A 25,786-nucleotide genomic window follows, 5' to 3' on the forward strand; every position below is an offset into this window, starting at 1 on the left:
GTGCAAAAATATTTTTTGATTGGAAAAAATACTAATTGTTAGCATTCCTGGCTTATTCTGAGACAGCTTTAAAATATTGGTAATAAATTGCTTAAAATAAGTTTTCCCTGCTAATTTTAAGATCACAGTATTCTAAATATTATGTCTTATTATAAGAAGTCTTACCAAGCAAATTTTCCCTTGTTCTATTGGCAGATTTCTTTTGCTTATTTCAAGGTAAAAGTAACTTGAAATACGTTTCTTTCTTGGTTTTTGAGGGGCATTTTTTCCAGTGTATGCCAGTGTTTTTCTATGTCTTATGAAACACCTGCTTTTTAATGTTAAGTTGCTTTTTTTAAATGCATTATTTGTTTGAGTGAAATAAATGGTACATCATTTTTCATCTCATGTAAAATCAATGTTGATATTTCCAGCAAACTTTCTTTTGCAGTGTTTTTTCTGTTGCAGAGTTTTGACATTTTCTTTCCAATCACATCCTCAATTTTGTGTTATTCAGATGCTGTGAACATACGGTCCTGCTGCTCCAGGCACTAAAAACAGCTTTCAATAAAAATCTTGAAAATGATTTGTCACTGTTTTTCCGAGAAAACAATTTCCAATTATCCATTTCCACAAAATCAGTGTCCCGAAAAAGTCAGCCAATTCTTTCTCACCTACTGTTTGCAAATAGTTGTGAATAAAAGCATCACTGCGAATGCTTAAAATGTACCTCCGTTGGATCGGATACTGTTATGATGAGTCAATTCAATTCAGCAAACTTGTCACTTAAACTACTGGCAGGAGAAGAGCAGTAAAAGAAATATATAAATAACAGGAGTGTTTTCTGACTAAATTTTGGCAGCTGCAGTGCATTTCACTGGGCTGACAGGTGGAAGGTGAGTCAGCAAATTTGGACATTTGAGCGATGGAAATGGTGGGTGTGGATGAAGAAATAGAGGGATGTGAGGCAGAGGAAGAAGGTGGAGGGAAATTAATAGGGAAAAAGAGATAAGAAAGAGACAACGTAAAAGAAAATGTTTGATTTTTTTCTCCTCCTTTGGCAAAAGACACCAATTTGAGACCTTTTTCTCTCTGTGTGAAAAGAAGTGATTACAATTCCATTACAAATTTCTGCCCACCAGACACATTTATAGGTCAAGCCTCCCATCTCTGTGATTCATACTTACTATGTCTGTTTCCAAAATTACTTGTTAAATTATTGGTTGCAATGTGTATTCAAGGGACGACTCTGTTTTGTGAATTTCAGCCTCTTCTGTTATGGAAATCATGTTGTTACAGGAAAAATAAGAACAATGAGGGCCTGTGGCCACTAACAGCATTTTTGAGATGGCAACGCCCACAGTCTCAAATTCAGAGCACTTCTAATTGTTGTAAGGTAACTATCTGCGCTTTCTGCTTTTAGTCAAGGAATTTGAAAAAGAAAATCTAAACATAATGTAAAGGGGTTATGCCCAGGTATTTGCAGCAGCTTCAAATTTAACATTTTTCTCTTACAAAAGAAGTCTGGATTTGAGAAACCATGCATAACAGTTGTTTTTGACAATGTTGATCCAGTAAGCCCAAACTCCTTCTTTGCTTTAAATTGTAGGTTCTGGATACATGACAACAATGAGCACTGCACTGCTACAAAAGCCAACTGAGAGTGAGGCCAATTTTGTGCTTCAGTCTCTGAGCACTGAAAATGTTAAACTGTATTGGTTTCGTATCAAAAATAGGTGCTGTGCATGTGAAACTTGCTGTTAGTGGAGACAGGCCCCCTAGAACAGTCACGGTAACGGCTCAGTGAGGCAACGCTTTAAGCTAAATGCTAATGCTTGTGCACTAGCATACTCAAGGGTAGCACACTGATGTTTCGCCAGCTCTCTGCAAGGTCCAACAAGTAAACTATCTTGGTTTAGCATGTTAGCATTTGGATTTCTGCTTACCACTAAAAGTCACTGGTTTCATCAGATATTTAGTCCTACTCCAACAAATATTTCTGATGCAATTTCTCAAGCAATTTTTGAATAATTCTGCTAAGGTAAGTTAATGCTAAGTTGTATAAATCAACAACAAAATTATAATATGACCTCTTCGGGGCGCTGGTGGCCTAGCGGTCTAAGCGCCCCACGGATAGAGGCAACAGTCCTCGTCACAGAGGTTGCCGGTTCGACTCCCAGTTGGTCGACCATTTCCTGCATGTCTTCCCCCACTCTCTACTCCCAACATATCCTGTCTCTCTTCAGCTGTCCTATCATTAAAGACAAAAATGCCCAAAAATATGACCTCTTTGTTGATGCTTGATGACATAAAGATTATTAATGCATTACTGACTGATCTACGTTTTGAATGAAACCCAAGAAAAGGTTGCTGAGCTATTTCAGCCTTGTCTTAATGGATGCTATACATAAGTTTTTGTTCAGATTCAATGTCCAACCTGACTTGCATCTAATTAGCTTTAATCATACATTGAACAACGCATGGTTGTCATTTTCTTTGTGAAAGAGAAGCAATACTTTTGACCATGGTTGGGTTTTTCTGGGTTTAGGATTTCATGCTAGTTCACATGTAAACAAACAGACTCAGACACAGGTCCCAGCAGGAAGTTCACAAATTTGTAGACTTTGACTCCAATAATAAATGGTTGTGGAGTTTGAGGGACTTATTACTTGGCATTTTAGATTTCAGTGAAATTTGGAACCAAGTTTGGGTTCACTTCCAAGTTAATTGCCTCATCTTTTAAGTCGGTGGAAAGTTGCACACTTGCCAACACTATCTTTTTGGCAACAATTACCACACACATTGTTTCTTTCTCAGACTAACTGGCTACATGGATATGCATTCTCCAGTGACAGTGTATTGTCCCTCTCACTTACAGATAAAAAATAGCCAAAGTTCTTCAACTATTTGGGCTAAATAGATTTTTTTTTTTAAATGTAACTGGACTGTCTATACATTGAAACAGCTGGTTTTTCAGTAGCTTCCAAAAGGTTGACCATTTCAAGACATGCTTTTGAATAGATGGCACTTATATAATCTATTGTATGTGTTAATTATACTTCTATCTACTTATATGACTGTTAAAGACAGCAAGCAAAGTAAAAAAAAAACACAATCACGGTTGAAAAGCTAACAGCATTTGCTTTGAGTTTGTAATAGCTCTTGAATTCAGAAGCTACCCACTGACAAAAACATTGATACAAACATTATGACTGTCTCAGTACTCTTAACATTAATTACTTAAAAGTTGGGGGTTCACTTCCGCCTTATTGAATGTGATCATGCTGTGAACATTACAGATTAATACCTCTCATCCTAACAGACAAGTTACAGTCAATCTGCTCTGCGAAATTATCAGTCCTCTCTCAAGCACCCTTTTCCCTCCACAATCTCTATTCTGTGTAATTGATGGGAGCCCGGCTATTGAGTATTTTACTCCAGCCGTCTTCCCTGTAATTTCAATCAAGACTTTAGTGGGACAAATCAATAGGACAGAGTCTAAATGACGGACTATAATGCTGACTCTGTTCCATATCTGTCACGTGGCAGATGTATTACACTCTGCTCTTGGAATCCGTCTGATCACCCATATGCTCAAACAGGCGGATAGAAACAGGCATTGTCAACAGCTTGATATATAGAGAGACTAAATATGGTATTGAGCACATTAGTAGAATTGATTTTAACACACACACACTCCCAGAAAACAAAGACAAATGTTTGAATTATTGTTAATGCACCTGTATTTTAATGCTGTTCACATACAGATAGGACCAACTCATGGGAAAGTAAATACAAAGCAAAGGAAATCTAATTTCAGCAGCGCATATTCATCATTTCACCAGCGGATTTATCTTTGGCTCTGCGTTTTTTAATTTCACCATTGTGGTCGCTCTTGGATCTGTGCTCATACATCGCCAGTGAGAATTCTCTTGTCGTCGCCTGTCTTTGCAGTTTGTCTTTGCAGTGTGCGGCACCGACGACACCGACAAGCTCACATGAGTCAGACCTGAAGATTTTCTAGCCGTTGAGGCCAAGTGGAACGTTGTTTGTCTGGGCCCACTGCCAAGTCTTCCATTAGGCCTTTGGCCCAGGTGAACAGTAATTAAACTGCGCTGAGTCGGCACTCCACATCTCTAGTGCCTCTGCATTCACATTATTTTTGTTTATGTTGCTCTCTAGTGGGGTGGTTTTTTTTTTTTTATCTCATTGGAGATCTCAACCATGTGTCTATTTCTGTATACATCTCTCATGGTGCCAGGAAATGTTGTTTTAAGAGAGAAGGTTTTCCAACTGTGAGGGGGGCATTGGAGGATTGGGAGGAAATATGAGACAAAAATACTGAGTGGGGTAAAAGGGACAGGTGCACTCTGGTGGTCTGAGTACAATAAAAAGTTATTATGCTGTACATAAAGAAGTTAGCTTAAAACTTAAAGTCATTTTAGGAACCCTGTTTGTAAGTAACACAACAAAGGTGACATATCGTGCAAAATTGACATTTTAATGGTTCTCTACCTGAAATATGTTTCCCTGGCATGTCTACAAACCCCCCGAGAATGAAAAAAATCAAAGGTCGGTTTTACTCCCCATGTCTGCAGATTTGAAAATCTAGTGGATGATTTTTATTTATCATGGATAAGTGCTAGTGCTAGTTAGCATAGCTACATAGCTACATGTTCATAGCTGTCGCTGTGTACCAAGACACACGTCGACATACTGATAAATAAAACAACAAGAAACACAGAATCTGTGACCAATCCTTCAGAAAAGGTCCTGCTGCCTTTCTGGCAGAGGTCGGTTTTACTTCCCAGGCCTGCAGATTTGAAGATCTAGTGGATGATTTTTATTTATCATAGATAAGTGCTAGCACTAGTTAGCATAGCCACATAGCTACATGTTCGTAGCTGTGTACCAAGACACACGTCTACATACTGATAAATAAAACAATAAGAAACACTAAATCTGTGACCAATCCTTCAGAAAGGTCCTGCTACAGGCGCCTCTCCGTCAGGATCAGATTCTGGATCAGATTCAGAGGGTTGAAGTAACGTGATCTCTGAGCAGCCGTGTATATTCAGCCAACATGTAAACATTAGATCAACGTGCTGGAGAGCCGAGGCACATCCACTTCCTGAGGGGGCGTGGTCAGAGGGAAAACAGAGTGTTCTGAGGAGGACTGAAGAAGAGGGGTTTTCAGGCAGACCAAAATCTGATTTCAAAGTGTTTTTTTGAGCATAAACTTTAAAGACGTGTTTTGGGGACCTCTTAGACCAATATATATTGATGAAAAAAGCGTGATATGTCACCTTTAAAGTGAGGTCTTTTGATGGTGTCCTTTATGGAATTTCATCGTTAGATCACACATATTAAAATAATACGCTGATGCGGCATGCTTTTTTGAGCGTTATACTGACATAATTGTGGCCTTGATTTTTTGAAGTTGTATTAATGTAACCACTGATTTAATAGCACTGGTGTGACACTTCGCTTAAAGGGCATTAAAAGTAATTTAAAACCTTCAACTAACAATTGATACGAATTGCGCCAGAAATTGCACCGCAAATTGCACCTCTTTTCTCGATCATAACTCAGTCAAATTAAGTCTTAAAGACATGATACATAATGGTTCTGATTTGGAACTCCTTTCCAGAGGATCTCAGATCAGCCTATGATCAACACTAATATTAGCTATCACATTTGGTGGCTGTTGGACTAACAATTAATATCAAACAATACGTGTAAAAAAAGAAGTAAGTTTGAGCCTACCTTTAAATATCAGACTTCAGTCACAGTAAGTTTAAATGTTGGAAGTGATCTTCAGTTAAAAAGTTGGCAGGCAGTCCTTAGCCTTGTTACAAATTCAAAATGAGCATTGAAGATCATTTAAAACCTTCTACTCGCAAGTGAAACAAATTGCACAACGAATTGCGCCACAAATTGCACCTCATTCCTCCATCATAACTCAGTCAAATTAAGTCTTAAAGACATGACAGATACTGTTTTGGATTTGGAATTCCCTGCCCAAGGATCTCAGAACAGTCCATGTGTTTACATGTTGGTGCATGGCACCTTATAATTCTAGTTTTGAAAGGTGCATTAAAAATAGTTATCGTCATTACTATTATCATTATTTTGGGGGGTTCCTTGAGAATTATTGTGTTCCAGTATAGTTGTTTATGCATCCATGTGTAGATTGAAAACAGGAATTGCTGACAGACAATCCAGCATGTTTTTGATGGTGCAATTTCACCAAAATCTAAACGATTAAGGGTGCAAAAGCAGTCCATGGGTGCATCAATGATTTCATTTGTATGAATGGTGCTTTATAAATAAACTTGCATTGCTTTGCTAAACGTGACATTACTGTGGAAAGGCAAAATCCTGAATCTACTCGTTCATTTTCAAGAGCCACAAATAATTCTGTTTGGGGTGGAAATGAAAGGACGCAGGGGAGAGAGGGAGTTAGCCCAAGTAGGGGTTGGATAGAGAGATTAGGTACTGAGTGCGGGCCTTTTTGTTGTTTGATTCCACCCCAGTCTCTTCCTGTATGCCGGGAATCTGCAATCAGTGGGAGGGGAGAAAAGGAGGGGGGTGGGCAGAGGGGAGTCAGGTCTGAAGATGAGATAGAGTGAGACATATGCTGGAGAGAGGAGTATTTCAACAAAGAAGGAGCACTAACAACCAAGGAAAGCCCATAAACAAACAATAAAGAGATGACAGACGGACACCGCAAAGAGAAAAGAAGGAGGAATTGGTGGTAGCAGAAGATGTCTCCCCATCCTGCCTCTTCACACATCCCCTCTTTTTTCCACTTATCGTGCTTCTCCTCCTCCGCTCTCGACTATTGGTTAGCGAGCCTCCCCGGTGGGGAGATGGAGCGAAAAAGACAGAGGGGGAGACTTAGAAAAGAGGGATAGTGCTGAGGCGGCATTCACAGAAGATTACAGTGCAGGCTCACTGATCAGGCTCTCCACCATTTTCTCTCTTCTGCACAGAGATGAGCCTGTCTGCCTTTGATCACGCTCACAACCAATGGGATCACACAGGTAGAGAAAATAATGAAGAGCAACCTCCAACACACACATGCACTTTCTATTGTAAGCAAGCTGGGTAATCAGATTGCGGGGCGTGCAGCAGAGGAACGAAAATTCATATCTCATCTTGGTTTGTATGCAAGGAGAGTAGAAGTAAAAGAGTGACAACAGGACACTGCAATTAAACTGTGTGTGTGTGTGTGTGTGTGTGTGTGTGTGTGTGTGTGTGTGTGTGTGTGTGTGTGTGTGTGTGTGTGTGCGCGTGTGTGTGTGTGTGTGTGTGTGTGTGTGTGTAGCTCATGAGGAAACTGAGCGATATTTAAATCCCTTGATTCATTCTCAGCAGGGATGAGGATCGATAGCTCTTTATGAAGGAACTTAGCGAACTAATTAGGTAACTGAATGGCTGTGCATTTGTAATGAGCTGACGGAGTCCAAAATGGGAATTAAGTTGTGGAAGAGCAAACTAAAGGTGACTTAATTTATGAAAAAAACCCTCTTGAATCCATCACTCACAAGTGCAGGAGCGTTAAAACGAACTTACAGAGGGTGTGCAGGGGTGTTCCTAAGTGGAAGTCGAGGGTGCCACAGCCCCTTTACCCCCCCTTCAGAAAAAAATATACCAAAATAAAAAAGGAAAATCAGACTGATCAAGTTGCTGCCACCATAATAATAATACTTATACTAATACTAATACTTATACTACTGCTACTACTACTAATAATAATAATAGCTGGTATTTATATAGCGCCTTTCAAGAAACCCAAGGTGGCTTCACAGGGTCAGGTATGGGGTCTCGGCGGTAGGTGGGGATATCTAACGGGGAGAGGCCTTGAGGAATAGGTGCATTTTGACTGCTTTTTTAAAACTGTCCAGGGTTGGGGCGCTACGAATGTCAAGAGGGAGAAGTTCCACAGAGTGGGGGCTGCCACACTGAAGGCTCTGTCTCCAAAAGTCTGCAGCTTAGTCCGGGGGATGAAGAGGAGACCCAGGTCTGAAGACCATAGGTTACAGAATGGAGTGTGTTGGTGGAGGAGGTCAGCCAGGTATTGGGGGGCAAGGGCATGCAGGGATTTGTAGGTGAGGAGGAGGAGTTTATAGGAGATACGGTACTTAACAGGGAGCCAGTGGAGGTGAATGAGAGTGGGGGTGATGACACGCTTAAATAAAACTGGGGAATACAAAAGTGAAATAACTGTAATTGGCTATCTTCCCAGGCAGAGGCGGGGCTTAAGTTGGTGCCATTTTATTGGGATTTGTTTTTCTGTATTTGGTGAATTTTATTAAACTATTATGTTTTCTTGGTAATTGTGAATTTTGGAGAAACAATTATTTTGAATCAACCATGACTGATTCATCTTGGGCTATTTTTATGAACAAATAAACAAACCTATATGTGTGTATATATGTACGGCACTTGATGTCAAACCATAGACTGTATAAATAATGGACGTAGTATCCGTGACGTCACCAATCTGTTCCTGAGCGCTGTTTTGAAGCCAACTGACGGCGGGAGCCATATTGGGAATACGGAACTCAACCAAGCATAGTGTGATGTAAAGGGGCGGAGTTTGAGCCTCCTAGCCAACAGCTTTGTGTTCCCATCTGGGAGTCAAGTCAGTCATGTCCTTATTTGGGCAAAAACTCGTAATCTTAATTTCTTCTGAACCATCGCGTTAGAAAAAAATTCACCCCCATACAGTTTGTGCTGATAGAGAAATTAGCTACATAGAGCCAAGCCGTTTTTTGAACCAGGCTGTAAACATGTTTATTAATGCTGCAAAGATCGTCTTTTTGAATAGGTGTCTATGTGGTTTCCGGTGTTTCTGCAGCCAGCCTCAAGCAGATTCTCGATGAATTGCAGTTTATAACACTTCGGCATGGACTCTATACCTCGAGACTGAAGGTAGCCGCTTGTGTCAACCTAGCATAACTCCCCAACCAGGCCACCACAGTCAAAAATCCTGGGCGAGCCCCTGCCTTTGCATCCTCAACCCCCCTAATGATTTCTGTGTTGTCAATAAAACAATGTTATTGTTAAGAGCAGATGTTTGTGCTTGTTACAATGTTAATATCTTTCACGGTAGATTATTAATGTTTCGTGACGAGAGTAAGAATTTGAGCATGAAACATCAAAAACTAAAGGCTGGAAACAAGATGGTTATGAGACAGGAATTATAATTAAGAATAATCTCTGTATGGTGTTCTGCACTCCAGGCAAAACTGCTCCTGAGCATCTGTATTTGTGTGTTCAGGAGAGATACTATGGAGAGCACAGAGTTATATTTGCTTTCCAACATTTAATTAGCAATTTTCAGATTAGTTTCTTTCTCAGATTTATTATTAGAACATCATATTCCTTTGGCTGTATTTTCATGTGATGAATGCTTCATGCCAGGAGAGCTGGAGTCTATCTTTGAACTAAATAACTTGGTTTAAGTGTTCTTTTCAAAATGATCTATCAAAAGAGACTTCTAATTTCAACCGTCTGGAAAGGCTCTGCCTGTCAATGAATTTGCTTTAGGCGTGGTCAGCTGACCAAACTGGGAGCAATCCATAACTATTACTCCATGTTTCTTGAACCAATGAGCCTATATTTGTAAGCTAAAGACAGCAGTATCCCAACATTGTGGCCCAAGCCTTATTGGACAAGTTTAAACTGTAAAAACTCAAATCTTACCAAGGGTATTCGTTTGATTTCCATTTAGAATAACTCAGTGAACTTAACACAAGCAAAATTGATACTATCGCAATATTTATCAAGTTTTCCATTATATCGTGAAACTATCACGATATTAATTAACAGATTTCCCAAATTTTCTTTCTTTCTTTCCCAATTATTTTTATTGATGTTGTAATTACAATGTGTGTAAGCATTGGCAGTGTAGAAAAGTAGATATAAAGAGTGTGTGCACCAATGGCAGTACTTCAATACAACACAATACAACAATTTTACTGGCCTTTTCATGACCAAGACCCCAAGCCCCTCCCACCCAAACCTCACATTGCTTACATAAGACAAAAACAAACAACAACAAAAAAAAAAAAAAACAGACAGACAGACCAAATTAGGTAAAATAAATAAATAAAAGACTAAAAATAAAAAGTTAAACAAAAATTAAGGCATTAAAGATAGATAGAAGGAAGAGGGGGAGAGAAGGGGAAAGAGAGAGGGGAGCGGGGGGAACTAAAGGCTGATTTATACTTCTGCGTTGAATCAACGGTGTACCCTACGCCGGGGGTCCACGTAGCTCCCGTACCTACGCCGAGGCCTACGCACGTAGCTGACGTGCACCTCCTCCAAAATGTAACTCCCCGTAGAGCCGACGCGGACCTCAAGCTCTGTGATTGGTCCGCTCAGCGGCATTGTTGTTCCCGCATTTACAACACTTCCGGGATCCCGGACATCGGCCGCACATCGGCCATGTATTTCATCTCCTCCTCTCTATTCTTCAGGTAATCATGTCTGTATGATAAACAGCAACATGTATCAGCTGTAGATTAACATAACACGCTCTGAATCTCTGTGGAAAAGTAAACAGAGATCGTAGCGGGACCGGAAGCAGGCGGCCGGCTATCAGAGAGACCGCACTGCCCTCAGGCGTTTCGGCGGAGAATTGCTGCGCGACACAGACACACCGACGCACAAGTATGTGGGGCTCATGTCCACGTCAGACCCTGCTGCGTAGGGGAGACGCAGAAGTATAAATCAGCCTTAAGCTTGTCTAAGTATTCGGTGAAGGGCTTCCAGGTCTTGTCAAAAGAATTTCTTGATCCCGCAAGTGAGAATCGGATCTTCTCAAGTCGAATATGACTAAGGATCTCCCTGAGCCAGCTGTTATGGGAAGGAGTGAGCGTGTGCTTCCACCTGAACAGGACGAGGCGTCTAGCTAGCAGAGTCGTAAAGGCTAAAACATGCCGTGTGGCCGCTGAGAGGTTGGGCACTCCAGAAGGTGGGACTCCAAAACCAAATTTTCAATTATATCGTGACACTATTGCAATATTTATCAATGGTTTTCCCAAGTTTTCATTTTTATTGTAATCTTTATTAAGTTTGTCAAGTTTTCAATTATACCATGATACTATCGCGATATTAATTCACGGTTTTCCCAAGTTTCAATTATATCGCAGTAGTATTGCGATATTAATTGAAATCTTGGGAATAAATGAATCAGTTAAATGAATCTTGAACTCTACATCCTCTGAACACCAGCATAGAGAGGTGAAGAGAGAGTCTTTAACCATTATTGTACAAAAAATGTAAGAGAAAGAACAAGTCAAGACAAGTGTACCGTTTAAGATATAACTTGTACTTATGTTTAAACTATCTTAGCTGATGCAACCCCGAATATGGTAGGGCGTAAACTCCCCCTAAGTTAAAAGTTAAGTATAAACTAAGCTTTGTTTGATCTTTGGCATAGCTGGTGCAGCCCAGTGCTGTTCCTTAACCTTTCTTTTGGTGGTGGCACAATAAGTAGTTCCACTTATATAATGGCCCCATTTGCCTTTGTTCTAAAACACAATGTTTCCCATGGTCTCTGCAGCATAAGGAGCTGATGCCCTGCCAAACCAGTGCACATACTTTAATGGTCAATTTGCTGCCAGCAAATCCCTGCTATATGGCCGATTGAACACATAAATACCCTCAACTCTCGAGCCATAAGAATCATTCCAGCACTTTTGCTGAAAGATGCTCCAAACACGGGCTGATTTGCATTTAAGGTAGCAAATTGCTAAACTGGATGGGCTGTAGCTGTGGATAAATCAGATAATTTGTCAGCAAAAATGACCACTCTGCGCTGCAACTGTCATTTTCATTAAAGAAGGTACAGCCGAGCATTCATCAGTGTCAGTTAAGGCTGTTCATGGCCACACTCGTAAACTCTCTAAATGTACCATTTACAGTAATTCCATCTGCCTGCCTGCTGCACTACATTTCCAAGATGAGCTCTCCACTAAAGGGAGGCAGCAATTAGCCCTGTACCTTGTGGCAGCGCACACTCCACATAGTGCTCCCTCTCCCCCACGGCCCAAGAAATGGCCAGTAATTATTGTCAGGGATGGTATCAGAGGGACGTTATATGGGGTCCTTCTCATACAACAGTGGGAGCCACATGGATCATGTATGGACAATTAAACAAGGAATGGTGATCACTTCACTGGCTGTGTCTTAGCATAGGTCTCTTACATCTATGAAATGCTACAAGATAGACTAATAGTATAATATAATTTTCTTTCATTTCTTTCCACTTAAGAAAAGAAAGGCTGTGGAGCTCTAAATACACTGTCTATAGACTAAACTCAGACAGATTTCTGCTTTTAAACCATTTTAGGAACATGGTGCTAGGGAGGGCATCGTCAGTAGCTATGTTAGCTTAACTCTGGGGTTCCCAAAGTGTGGGTTGGGACCCCTGGGAGGTTATGAGTCACAAATGGTGCGGGATCAGATGTCTTCCAGAATGTTTTAATTTTTTTAAGTTAATCTTAAAATAGCACATTTTGCCCATTATAGTAAAAAATATTGACAAAAATAGTAGCTTGCCTTTAAATAAAGCCTTGAAAATAGAAAATGTCATGAGTTTTCCGCCTCTCTTTGTTGTCAGATGACTCCTAAGTTTAGGGTTAGTGAACAGGTAATTATCAAAAGCATCAGTAGCAGCAGGTTAATTCATAACGGAACAGGAAACCCAGACACATGCTCATATAGGTAGGCGCATTTTCTGCAGACCAGCTAAATGAAGCCACATTAAATCACTTTGAGGGACAGTGGGGGTCTCGAGGCTTTGGCATCTATATTTCGGGGGTCGTGGGCTGAAAAGTTTGGGAACCCCTGGCTTAACTGGCTGTTGATTGGTCCATCTCCTTGATCCACATTATATATCTCAGATTTTGATTGGTTACCATGAATTTTAGCAGACACACTGAATACATCCTTCTGAGTTTGGCATTCCCTAGATTTTGGATTTTATCTTAGTAATTGGACAGTTAGCATCAGTTGATGAAATTTTGTACCTCATTGTTTAGATAGTTAGGAATTCCCCCCAAAAATTGACTCCAAACTTTCCATTTAGTCCAATTTGGGGATCAAACTGTACTTTATCTGATGTCAAAGTACCTGAAAAACACTAAACTCACATATTGGCTTGCTAACCATGCTGGTGTGCTAAAACAAGATGGTAAAAGGGCTTTATTCTGTATCTACCAAATATTTACACCATATTATGCTCTATGCTACATCAATAAAAGCAATGTTAGTCTTTTCACAATTTCAAACTTTCATTGATCTGGTCTTAGCATTTAGTTTTAGCTGTTCCCTTACAGCAGCCCAATTGAGCTCCTAGCATTGTAAGATGATTCTGCCATCCAGACCATGTAAGAGGAAATCCTGGAAACAGGAGAAGTGACTGAAAATGATAACACCAAGATCCCTGTATTGGAAGATAAAGTGTGTAGTGTGGTGCAACTGGTTGTTCGGTTGCCAACAGCTCCTTCACTATTTGCTAGACAACCCCTTATCTGGCCATCTTGGGGATACAAGACATACAGTAGGTTTCCAGCCTGTGTTTATTGGCCCAAGAGAGTCTACGGTGTAGCCATGTTTGTATGCTCTACAAACCTCCTGGGAAACTCCAACAAACTATGATGCATAAACCTTGGGAGATACTAGGAGTTGATCTCATGGGACTTCCCACCAAGTCCTCCACTCTGAGCTTGAAGTCTTGTGAAAGCAATAAGTTGCGCTGTTTGGGATACTTGCATCAATTTTGCTTATAGATGATCTTAGGTCTTAAAAACTCCTAAAGGTGTGATGGAAGACGTAATGCATAAGAAAAAAGTGGTACCAAACAAGGATATCCTATCTTTGTTTAAGTTTTTTGGCTTTTGAATATCATAACAACTCTTAAATCCTTAATTTTGCTGCAGTTTTGTACTTTCTTATGAGTGGAATTAGCAGTTATAACTTCTTCTTTATAAATAGGCACTGGACTGAAAATCTCTTTGGCTGCACACAAACAACAAGCTCCCTGCAAAACAGAAATCCCTCCAAGCCGACTCCCTATCATCAGGCTGTTGTGGAGAGATCTTGCAGATAGAGAGTGATTGAAGGGTTCCAGACGCTTGGCAGGATTACGGGTTTGGAGATGATAGCGAGATTTAATAGACCTCAGAAGCAAAAGGCAATTCACCCACTGAGCGAGAGAGCCCTTTGCCCCTCCCATTGGCCTGCTCCTACCCTTCCACTGACCTTTTGCGCTTTATCTTGAAGCGGTCACGTCTATGTTCTGAGTGTAAGCCTCCCATTTTCAGACTTAGGCTTTTGAATTAAATACAAATTTTTGAACAACAAATCAACCCAAATGACCCCACAAACCTTGGATAACAACAGTCCAAACACGTTTCTAGTATTCAGTGTAGATCAAATAATAACACTCCATATAAGGCCTTCAATTAATATATTAATTAATTATAGCTGCACTTACTCATGAGCTCACTCCTGGCAATTTACCCACTGAACCAGTTCCCTCATTAACCCTTTTATTCAAGCCATCAATTTGAGCTTAATCTACCCCTCTGACCTTAATCCTTTTAACCCCACCTCACTTCACTTCCATCTTCACATCCATCCTCTTTTCTTTAGCCCTGCTCTGTGTGTTATATTTACCCACAGTGCCTCAGAGAAATGACAGCAGTCATAGCTCCTCTTTTGACTAATATTTGGACTAGTCAGTTTGGAGACTGACTCTGTCTTTCCTGGGGTTACAGGGAAGGAAAACAATCATGTACCTGTCAAAACCACCTTTAACAAAACTCTTGGTCCTTATTATGCAGAGTAAACTTTGTATTAATCATGAATGTTTACATGCAGGTATGAACTGAACACATTTATTGGCATGTAGGCTTAAAAAGTCAAATTTACTTCCATGTCTTGCTGTCACTATTTGAGCTTTTCAGCATTATTAATGAGCCTGAAAATCTGCCTTGTTGAATTGGTTAATGTGTGAAATTTGTCTAACTTTATTACAAAACAAGAGGAATTTTTATTAGAAAAATAAAAAAAGGATAAGTCAAAGATAACAACAATTATGGCGGCTTAAAAAACAACAACACTGAGATAAGTAGTTTCACTAGCTTAAAATAGCCTAATATTACATGAATAGTCTAATTTAAGCACTAGGCTAACAGATGCTGAAATATGAAATGTTAAATTTATCATTTATATCAGTCAATTTTCAGATTTTTAATCATCTTTACGTAAATGTAATGGCTTTTGTGTTTTTGCTCCAAAATCCAGCAAAAAGAAGCTCAGTACTTGATAAGATAAGATACTCCTTTATTTGTCCCACAATGGGGAAATTCATGGAGTTACAGCAGCAAACAAGAAGGTGTACAGTACAAGAATTTCAACAAGAATATATATATATAAAAAAAAGTCCATCAGAGACAACAGCTTGGCCATAATTCTCCTGTCAGCCACCACCTCCACAGGGTCCAGGACTGAGCTGGCCTTCTTCACCAGTTAGTTCAGTCTTGCTCTCCTGTATCCTGTCCGCCCACAGCAGGTGAAATCCTTCCAATGTGGCGTTCGTGTCTGGTGTTAGCTCTGTTAGCATGTTGCTACTCTGCCAGTATTCCCTCTGGTGCTGGGTTTGCTTGTCCACCTTATCGTAGATAGATCAGTCAGACAACTCACGTTTAAATTGTTCATTGTAGCAGCAATACATATTCAAGTTTGGCGCCCAGGCTCCGGCCTCATCACTCCCTGCAGATAAGTTTACATGCAGACATTGAGGAGTGATGAGTAAAACATACTGAACCCCCCCCCCCCCCCCCCCCCCCCCCGGAGCCTGCAGGTGGATGCTGGGGTGGCGGTGGGGATGAAAGAAAATTCAGCAATAGGCATGCAGGCAGCAGAGGCGTTGACAGGCAGAGGGAGAAATGGGAGATTTTCCCAGTTTAAATAGACCGCCAATTTGAGAGGCAGAGGGCAGGATTGGATGATGGTTATGAGAGTGAGACATGTGACGTGTATAGCATTGCAGCTCAAGTTGTCTGCCTGAACAAGCTTGCAGGCGTCACTCCATATCTTACATTCCCCATAAGGGTTGGTGGAAGGACAGGTCGATGCCATCTTTTCTTAGCTTGCATCTCAATACCAGCATGTCGTCCTTGCCTCCTTCTCCTCAGCTCGCAGGGAACACCGGGCCCAGCATCGTTTAGCATCAACATGCTACGGGCTGCTAACAGCTGATCTCGTATGTAAACAATGTGACCATAGTTACACGTAGGCTCTCTGGACACACACAGGAAAAAAAATAGTAAAAACACCACTGTAAACGTAGCCAGTCTGGTGTCCATGGCCAACAAATGAGTCATTAAAAGTCATGACAGGCTCCAAATACGAAGACAACAAAACAGATATGAAAAAGAGTCGAAAAAAGAACAATGAAGAGAGAGCTGCTGCAACAAGCAGCCACTCAAGCGGCACTGTCATCTTGCTAGCAAGGCTAATATATCTCTTTGGTTGACTTGGTGTCTCTAAGTGAAATAGTTTTCAGGTTGAACAACAACAAACTGTTTCAAAGTTATCAACAACAGCAGATAGCATTAGCAAGTGGGTCTGAAACAATGCCAACGATTGTTTTTCTCCTAAGCTACGTTAGCTGCAAAGTGTTTTTTTATCATTTCATTGTGCTATCATTTCTAATTCGGAAAGCAGTGACATAAGTAAACAACCCTAAATGGTTGCTGTCTGCTTGTGGAGAGCTGCAGCTTCTGCCATAAAGATTGACTCTTGACATTGTATCCCTGTCACTAGTACCCTTTTCTTCTTCTCTGCCTCCTTTCCTCACTGTTCCTCTTTTGGAATAAAAAGACATTTTATAAGAAGACATTTTATCCCCACTCTCTTCAAGTCCATATCTGTGTTTACAAGGCCAGCTCCATCCGTCTGAGTGACAACCGTCCATTCAAGATGAAAACACTCAACCTTACAACCAAAGCCACATGTCACTTTGTATGATCTCAGAGCACATGAAGCCATTACTCATCTTTCATTACTGATGCTGTTTGATGCTGTATTAAATGTCAGTATAACACTGCACTGTAAAACCTGGGCACCTAGTAAAAGTCCCTCTGGCTACATTTTTATTTTCATGCTAAGCACCCATACTGAGACCACCCGACACACACACACACACACCACACACACACACACACACACACACACACACACACACACACACACACACACACACACACACACACACACACACACACACTATGGGTGACATTTCAGGTATGGAAATTTGATGACATTTACAACCTCTGTGGTGTCTTATGAAATGTAAGTAATTGGATGGAGGTCAATGTGACAATATAAAAATGCGATGTGTGCTGAAGCAGCCACTTGAAACTAGAATGAAAAATTAATTTGGGGTTCAGGGCAAGTGGATAAATCTTCTTTCTTTGATATCAAACACAGTTGTTATGTTTGTTTGAGGAACATAAAGTAACCAAGCATAAAGAGTCAAATTAATCTCAATATCGTTCAGGCTTGTTAATATTTTAACATTTTTTTCCCGCATTTTCAGTGCAGGTATATTTCAAATTTACATCTATAGTAACACCAACTAATACGAAATATTAAGGGGGATATCTCATCTGTTTAAGTGAATAATTTGAACATTTTTAACACCTATTTCTTATAGATTACAAGTTGAACATATATACAGGACTGAAAATTGCAGGCATGAATTTGAATGTAGCTTTTCCTCATGACTCCGTCTAACCCCTCCCCTCCTCCCTCGGAGCTCCTCCAAAACGACGCCCCCCCCCCCCGCTCACATGCACGAGCGCCGCTGATTCTCGACCATATGATCGTGACTGATTCAAAACCGGTCCTCACCAAAACATTATCATAGTGAAAGTTAAAAACACAAACAAACATGGCTGCTGTTAGTACTCACAACTGTCATGCTAGCATTATCCAGTTGTACCGGTGACACGATATCAGGAGAAAAGTTATAACACATATATAATACTGTAACAACTCTGCTGTTTGTTAAACGTGTTCAGTGTAGATGTTCTTAATTCCTACAGTGTTGACGGTCAGTGAAGGCATCAGGAGAGGTGTAGAGTGTGCGAGTGGGAGAGAGGAGAGGAGAAGTTTTTCATTCATTCAAACATTGATTGTTGTTTTGTTGGTTGTCGTGATCACGGCCGACAGTGACCGGTTATTAAAACTCAACGTGTTCACGAATCGGCTCATCATCCCTACAGCGTCCGGACGGACGCTACAATAAATATATATTTTCTGTAGGACTTACTGAACGTCATTAATTATTCTGCTTGTTGGTGAGAGCTTTTTAGACTCTGAGCCGGACTACAGTCCTGAGCAAAGCACCTCATCAGGTCAGAGGGGACAGGCCCGAGGACGAGCGAGAGGGGCAGTAAATAGAGTCAGGGGAAGTAGAGGCAGGAGACGGGGACTCGGAGGAGTGCACGCTTGGGAAATGTACGCGCAGGAGGAGGGCAGAACGGCTGGACGGGATTTGATTGGTTTAAAATTTGGGGAGCCAAAAAACGGTGATTGGTTAGTGTTTTCCCAGGTTTTCTCCGGCTGTAGATAGCAGGTTTTTTTCACTCTTTTTTAGGAACACATCATGTAATGATTGCCATCAGGACATAAAGATCATTTTAACAAGTATGACAGAAAGTGTATCTAAATCTGATTACCAACCCCAGCTTTAATATCCTCAAAAGGGATGAGTTATGAAAAAATAAACCCCACGAGGTGTTTACAAAATGACCTATGCAGAGCTCTTCTGTTTATATTTTTTGTACCAGGCTGTTCAACTTTGATGTAAAACCGGCATTTTAACATGGGTATTGATGGGGATTCCTTGGCTTTTGAAACCAGCCTCAATTGGTCACTTGAGGTATTGCTGTTTTTTGCACTTTCGCATTAGCTTAAATTCTTGGCTGACTCAGGTTGGATGCTCGGTTAAAACTGATGGGCACTTTACATACATAATAGAGTGTACCATGAGTGTATGAATGTAATGTGCTCTGTCCTAGCTTACCCAAGTCTATCTGATGTCCTTAAAAAATGTGGTAGCTGGCCCAATTTTTGCCAAGTTTCTTTCACTTCAATTCCATTACCAGAAAGAGAATTCAGAAGTGGCAACTACACATCTGTACAACCTGAGTATATGCAGGTACCTTCCCCTTTCCATTAGCAATCGTTTGCTGCCCCTGTATGTGATATAACCAGATGATATTCAGAGATTACTACAATAACTCCATGAGGACACAGTTGGTACAATACGTCTGTTACCTTAACATGTTGTTGCAGGATGTTTTCTAAGTGTTACTCATGTGTTGTCAAATTGATGAATACACTTTTTATAATATTTTCTCTTTTAATGTTTTTCTTAAGTTGCAGAGTTTTGACTTCCCCAGGGTTTCTTTACAAAAGCACTAAAACTGTATTCTTCACATCATCATTATTATTTCTTTGATTCGATTTTTGTTGTTGTCGCCTGGATAAGAGGCTCCTAAATCAATGCACCAAATAATAGAAAAAATAAACTTCCTTTAATTACTAATCCATTTTTATAACTGCCTACCTGCAATTAGAGCGAAAAGCCATGACAGCCAATTTCCGACAGTGTGAAGAAACACAGGCTGAAATTCATTTTCTTAATCAGATAAAACTTCAAAACATTAGACGCCTGCCGTATCCTGTGGGAGAGGCTGAGATAGTGATCCAGAGAAGGTTTCACATGTCTCCTCCTGGGAGAAAATATGTGCACAGCTAAATAAATAAATAAGAGCCGAGACAAATAAGTTTGCACTGCTGGGCAAAACACAGTGCAGCCTCAATGTGGTGTACGCTATCATCTCTGTTAATTAGCAGACTCATTAAATATGTGAACATGTTGATGTTGGATTCACAGCAAGATAGAAGCTTTTTTGTAAATTGTCTAAAATGGCAAGGGTGTGATATCTTATTAATTAATCTCGTGCTCTGCATTACCAAATACCCTCCAGCTAAACGCATCGGAATCAAAGTGAATAGGCTGTGTGGATGATGAATTAGTTAAATTGTAAGATAAATATTTTTTGATGAATGGTTTGATGTCATGTCTCACCTATTTATAGATGAAGAACAAAGGAGGTAAGCCCCACACACACACACACACACACACACACACACACACACACACACACACACACACACACACACACACACAACACACATTCCTCAAAGTCTGACTACAAGAGATGTGTGGTATGAATGAGCACTACAATAAATTTTGACTTTAAGCAGCTAAACTGCCGTGTCCCCTTTTGTTCATTTTCCATTTAAACCATTTCAGTGTCTCTCCCAGCGAAGCTCGAGCCAAAGTGTAGTTAGTCCGTTTTTTTTTTCTTCGCCAGGAGCTCTTGTAAACAAATCATTTCAAATCTGGCTGGTGACCTTGTGGAATTTCAATTAGTGACATAAAAAGCGTGCCGCTTTTAAAGAAACACACTTAAGAACTAATGGAAAACTCACAAGGACATCTCTACAGAAATATGCAATATTCAGCGTGGAATAAATAATCGTTGTAAACATCTTTTTTTGTAACTCTGTAAGCTGAAAAGACAAGAGGAACACTATCTCTCCCATTAATAATGTAGAAGTCAAGACATTTCCATCAAAACATGTCAGGTGACCGAGTCTGTGCAGCAGATTAAAATAAAAGGAGCGGCTTGTTGTTTGGCAAAAATACAATATAATTACAGTTTCTTGTGAAGGCTTGGTAGAGGTTCAGCAGTGCTAATAAGAAGTGATATATACAATGAATGACAGGTGTGGGTGATTAATGAACTGTCAACCATGACACCAAGAAGCATCAGGGTATTCTAGACCATACGCAGTCCTGTTGAGAGAAACAGGAAGCCCTCTGAGTGTTGATTTAATCCTAAACTACATTTCTATTGCAGTGTTTTGAATAATAAGGCCCTGACTGGCCTTGTTATATTTTTTAGCAGCGCTGTCAGTCTGAATATGTTTTCTAACTACTGTTTCCACTTAGTGGAGACTTAAATGAGACAAAATGCTCATATATCTGTCCATTAAAAATGAAGTTACAGTCAGGCAGTTAGCTTTGCTTAGATAACATAAAGACTAGACTGAAGGCGAAAGCAGCTGCCTGAAAAGAACAAAAACTGACATATCATAAGTTCATAAATGTACATATTACACTAACTGCTGAAGTAGGACAGTATGCAAATGGGAGTTATTGTGCAAAACCAAGCGGCAACCTCCTGTTTAAAAATATGAGTCCAATGTGGAAGTGCTAAAAACTGCAGTTCATCGAGAATCCGCTTGAGGCTGGCTCTGGAAGTACCGGAAACCACATACACACCAATTCAAAAAAGACGATCTTTACAGCAGAAATAAACATGTTTACAGCCTGGTACAAAAGAGGAGTGTAGTCTGGATAGCTCATTTCTTGATCGCCACACACTGTACAGGGGTGAATTTTATTCTAACGCGGCAATTTCGAAGATATTGAGATTACGAGTCTTCCAATGAGAGGCACAGCTGACTTGATTGACAGGCGGGAACACTGTAGCCGTTGGCTAGGAGGCTCAAAGCCCGCCTCTTTACGTCACAATCGCTCAACAACAGCAATATGGCTGCCGCCGCCGATTGTCCCAAAACAGCGCCTCAGAAACAGATGGGTGACGTCACAGATACTATGTCCATATTTTATACAGTCTATGGGCAAAACATTTCTTGGCCAGAACAATATGGTTTCTGTCACTGCTAGCTACTTGGAAACTGCTAACAGAACATTTACATTGAACCTCACTTGAATTCAACTACTGTCCAGGTATCAATTCAGCTTTGTGAGGTTTAAAAAGATTATCCTTAGCATGCTAATAAGTTAGTTTAGAGTTGCAGTTAGGCTGTTTTTAGCTAGCTGGAAACTGCTAACAGATCATAATAATAATAATAATAATAATAATAATAATAATAATAATAATAATCTAGCTAGTTTCACCGGGCTGAGATTGCCAAAATATCTTATCATTTTGGTTTTGTTATTACTCAAATGTATTCATAATAATAATAATATTACATTTTATCTATATAGCACCTTTTAAAAACATGTTTACAGAGTGCAAGACAGGGAGATAAATCACAAAAGCACATGACAAAGGTAAGGAGAGTTAAAATGAGTTAAGTAAAAACAATGATAAAAACCATGAAGAAATAAAAAAGTCAGTGATGAGTTAAGAAGTAAAGGCATTTTAAAAAGTGTGTTTTTTAAAGGGATTTAAAAGAGAAGCAAAATGTGACTTGCCTGATCTCCTCCGGCAGGTCATTCCAGAGTGAATTCCTTGTGCTTGCCAAGCTGACAGTACACTGCTTTCTATTTCTTAGACAGATATGCAAAACTCACCACCAGAAATTGAATAAGCAGAGCTCCAAAGATTTAAAACCATTCCTTGACAAATAGAGTTGATAGCACCTTGTAATAAAAACTGTTTTAAAGTAGCATTAGCTTGGCCATAGTCATTCTTTGTTTCATAAGGCTTTAGTCTTATCATTAGCTAAAATGTATGCGTAATGAACACTATGAAGCTTTTTGAAGACAGAACCTTTGACTTTTTTTTTTTTGATGTGTTGCTTCTGTTTGTTGCCATTGCTTTTTAATCCTAGAGCTTTCCTTTGATGATAAAAGACCAGATTTTCAGACTCCCTGAGGTAGATTCAAACACCATTATCAGTGTGAGTTAACACAAATGTATGCACCACATTGGGTGTATGCAGTTAACTGAATCAAAGTAATATCTACCACACAGTGCCAGACTGCTATCATGTCACCGTATAGAACATGTAAGACCCACACATGTTACTAGGCAAAAACACCACTCTAATATCCTTCCCTGTTTTACCAGTGGAACAGTTCTGTTTCCCTTCTTAGATAAAAAAAATCCCCCACACTTTGTACCACCTCAACTTTTTCCCCCAAAATAAATTCTACACTTAATTCCCCTTTTTGTTAAAACAGAGAGCTCTTAATCCTTTATTGGCAAACTGTCTAACCGGCACCTCTTTATTGCACAGCAGGTCCTGTAAAAGCTCAGTGAAGGGTTAGTTCATTCCCATCACTGTCAGTTTTTCCAGGTGAACGACTGAAGTTTTGTCTGTTATAGAAGTATAAACATTAGCAGCACAATAATGTAAGGTTGAACTGATGCCATATTTCACACAACAAGACAGTACTGTAACTTAACATGAACAATAGAAAGATTAGAGTTCTGTTTAGTAAGGATCATGATGTTCACGCTTAGTAGAATAAATGTTGTCACCCTCACTAGTTGGCACCAGAACTACGTGTCGGTTTAACAAAATATTAATGTTTCCATAACTGCAGACCCGAAATGTATTCAAATGTATTTTGACCTAGAAGTGAAAATTAAGTAGTACCACTGTGGATGTGGTTGTTAACCTGTAAGGAGGACTGAAGTTTGGTGGTGCTAGCTCTTTTAATGGTAGCCACGCATGGTTGGCAATGGACACCAAACTGGCTACGTTTGCAGTGGTGTTTTTACTATTTTTGTTCCTGTGTGTCCGAGGATCCTGTGTAACCATGATAACATTGTTTACATACGAGAATAGCCGTAGCATGTTGATGCTAAACGATGCTAGGCCCGATGTTCCCCGTGAGCTGAGGAGAAGGAGGCAAGGATGATGTGCTGGTAATGAGGTGCAAGATAAGAAAAGATGACATCAACCTGTCCTTCCACCCACCGTTATGGGGATTGTAAGATATATCTACGATAAGGTGGACGAGCTAACCCAGCACCAGAGGGAATACTGGCAGAGTAGCATCACTAGACACGAACACCACATTGGAAGGATTAAACCTGCTGTGTGCGGACAGGATACAGGAGAGCAAGACTGAACACAATGGTGAAGAAGGCCAACTCAGTCCTTGACCCTGTGGAGGTGGTGGCTGACAGGAGAATTATGGTCAAGCTGTCGTCTCTGATATATATGTTTATATATGTATATATATATATATTCTGTACACCTTCTTGTTTGCTGCTGTAACTCCATGAATTTCCCCGTTGTGGGGCGAATAAAGGAGTATCTTATCTTATCTTATCTTATCTTAAACCAGTTTGACATTTCCTATATGATATTTTGACAGTTTCTTGTGATTTCTTAACTTTAGACAAGCCAGCTTGTCAGAATTTTTATTTCCATTTTAACTACGAGGATATTAGTTGTTTTTTGACATATCCCTAGTAGGGATCTCAATGGGCAGTTTTCTATTAAAGGAAAGACATCCTTCGCAATCGTTTAAAAGAGTTTAAAACTATTTGAAGATGTTGATACATGACTTTGCATGGAAAGGATTAAAAAGGGAAATACAAGTTATCAAAATATCCATCTCACATTCACACACATATAAATGAGAGCTGCTTCACATTTAGAGGCAGAAATGGTTGTAACGAACAAAAACAATGTAACAACCAAAATCAGTTTTGATTCAACAACTTCAAAAACAGACAAAACATTATGCCGGGTAGGGCTGAAGAGAAGCAGGCTCATGGACAGAGCCAACAAGAGTATGCATCCTGTAAGAATCATGAAGAAAGAAGTTTGCACATGAATTGGAAATAAACAATAAAAAAATGAAAATTGAAGTGACTCTACATTGTTAATATGGAAAACTGTTTGTAAATGTCAAATAAAGCCATTTTTTATTTAGATTTTTTAACCCTAAGTACAACTGCACACATACATAAGACATAAGACAGACAGGATAAAAAAAAAACATTTATTTTTTCAAATAGAGGCATTTCAATCATGTGATCAATTGCAATTAAATTCTGAAATTAATAACATATTAAGAAATGTGTTATTTAGCAGCTCTGATGTTTTCACTTTCTTTTCCAATACGAAGATTTAAAAACCGATTTGTCATTTATCCAATATATGTAGTGCAGACCACATCTGTTTTATACACTGTACTTAAATGTACAGCACACTCCTTAGCTGCCCAGGTGTTTAAATAAAAGTTTGGCTATCTGCATCATTGTTTAAAGTATTAAGAATTGTGAGTTTAATATATTTTTTTGTGTGTCGTTTATATGGACAGTTCTTTTTAACTGCGTTTCAGCACCATGGACAGCGCCATTCAAGCTCACTATGAGAAACAGTGCTGGCATTATGGAAGCATCTTTGTATGAGACATCTGGTGTTTTCATATAGATATCTTTTTCACACCTTGACATTAATGTGTGATATGCTGCTTATCAGTGTGAAAAAACCCCCACATTAAATTATCTTCAGCAGAAAAAAAAATATATAGAGCATCCTCATACTGTAAATATCTAGGTACCTGTCAGGTTGACATGCAAACCCAGTAAGACAATTCATTGTTGGCATTTAATGGTCAAAAGGGGATCAAAAACATTTGTTCAAGACAAATCAAAGACATCACTAATTATTTTTTCACGTCTTATGAGCTCAAAGCAAGCCTTTTTTTTCCCCTGGCAAATAACCTACATGAAGTAAGCGTCTACAAACACACAGCCTTAATGCCTGTGTGTGAAAATGTCAGGTATAGGTCAGAATTGAACCCTGGATGGATTGTGCTGCATTTTTTTCATTGACAGCTTCCTGGTGGATTGAACTGTCAGCGGTTAAATGTTGCTCATTCTGCTGCGCAGCTTCATCATAAAAGCAGATTTTTTTT

The sequence above is a fragment of the Notolabrus celidotus genome, chromosome 23, assembly GCF_009762535.1.
Source record: "Notolabrus celidotus isolate fNotCel1 chromosome 23, fNotCel1.pri, whole genome shotgun sequence".
NCBI lineage: Eukaryota > Metazoa > Chordata > Actinopteri > Labriformes > Labridae > Notolabrus > Notolabrus celidotus.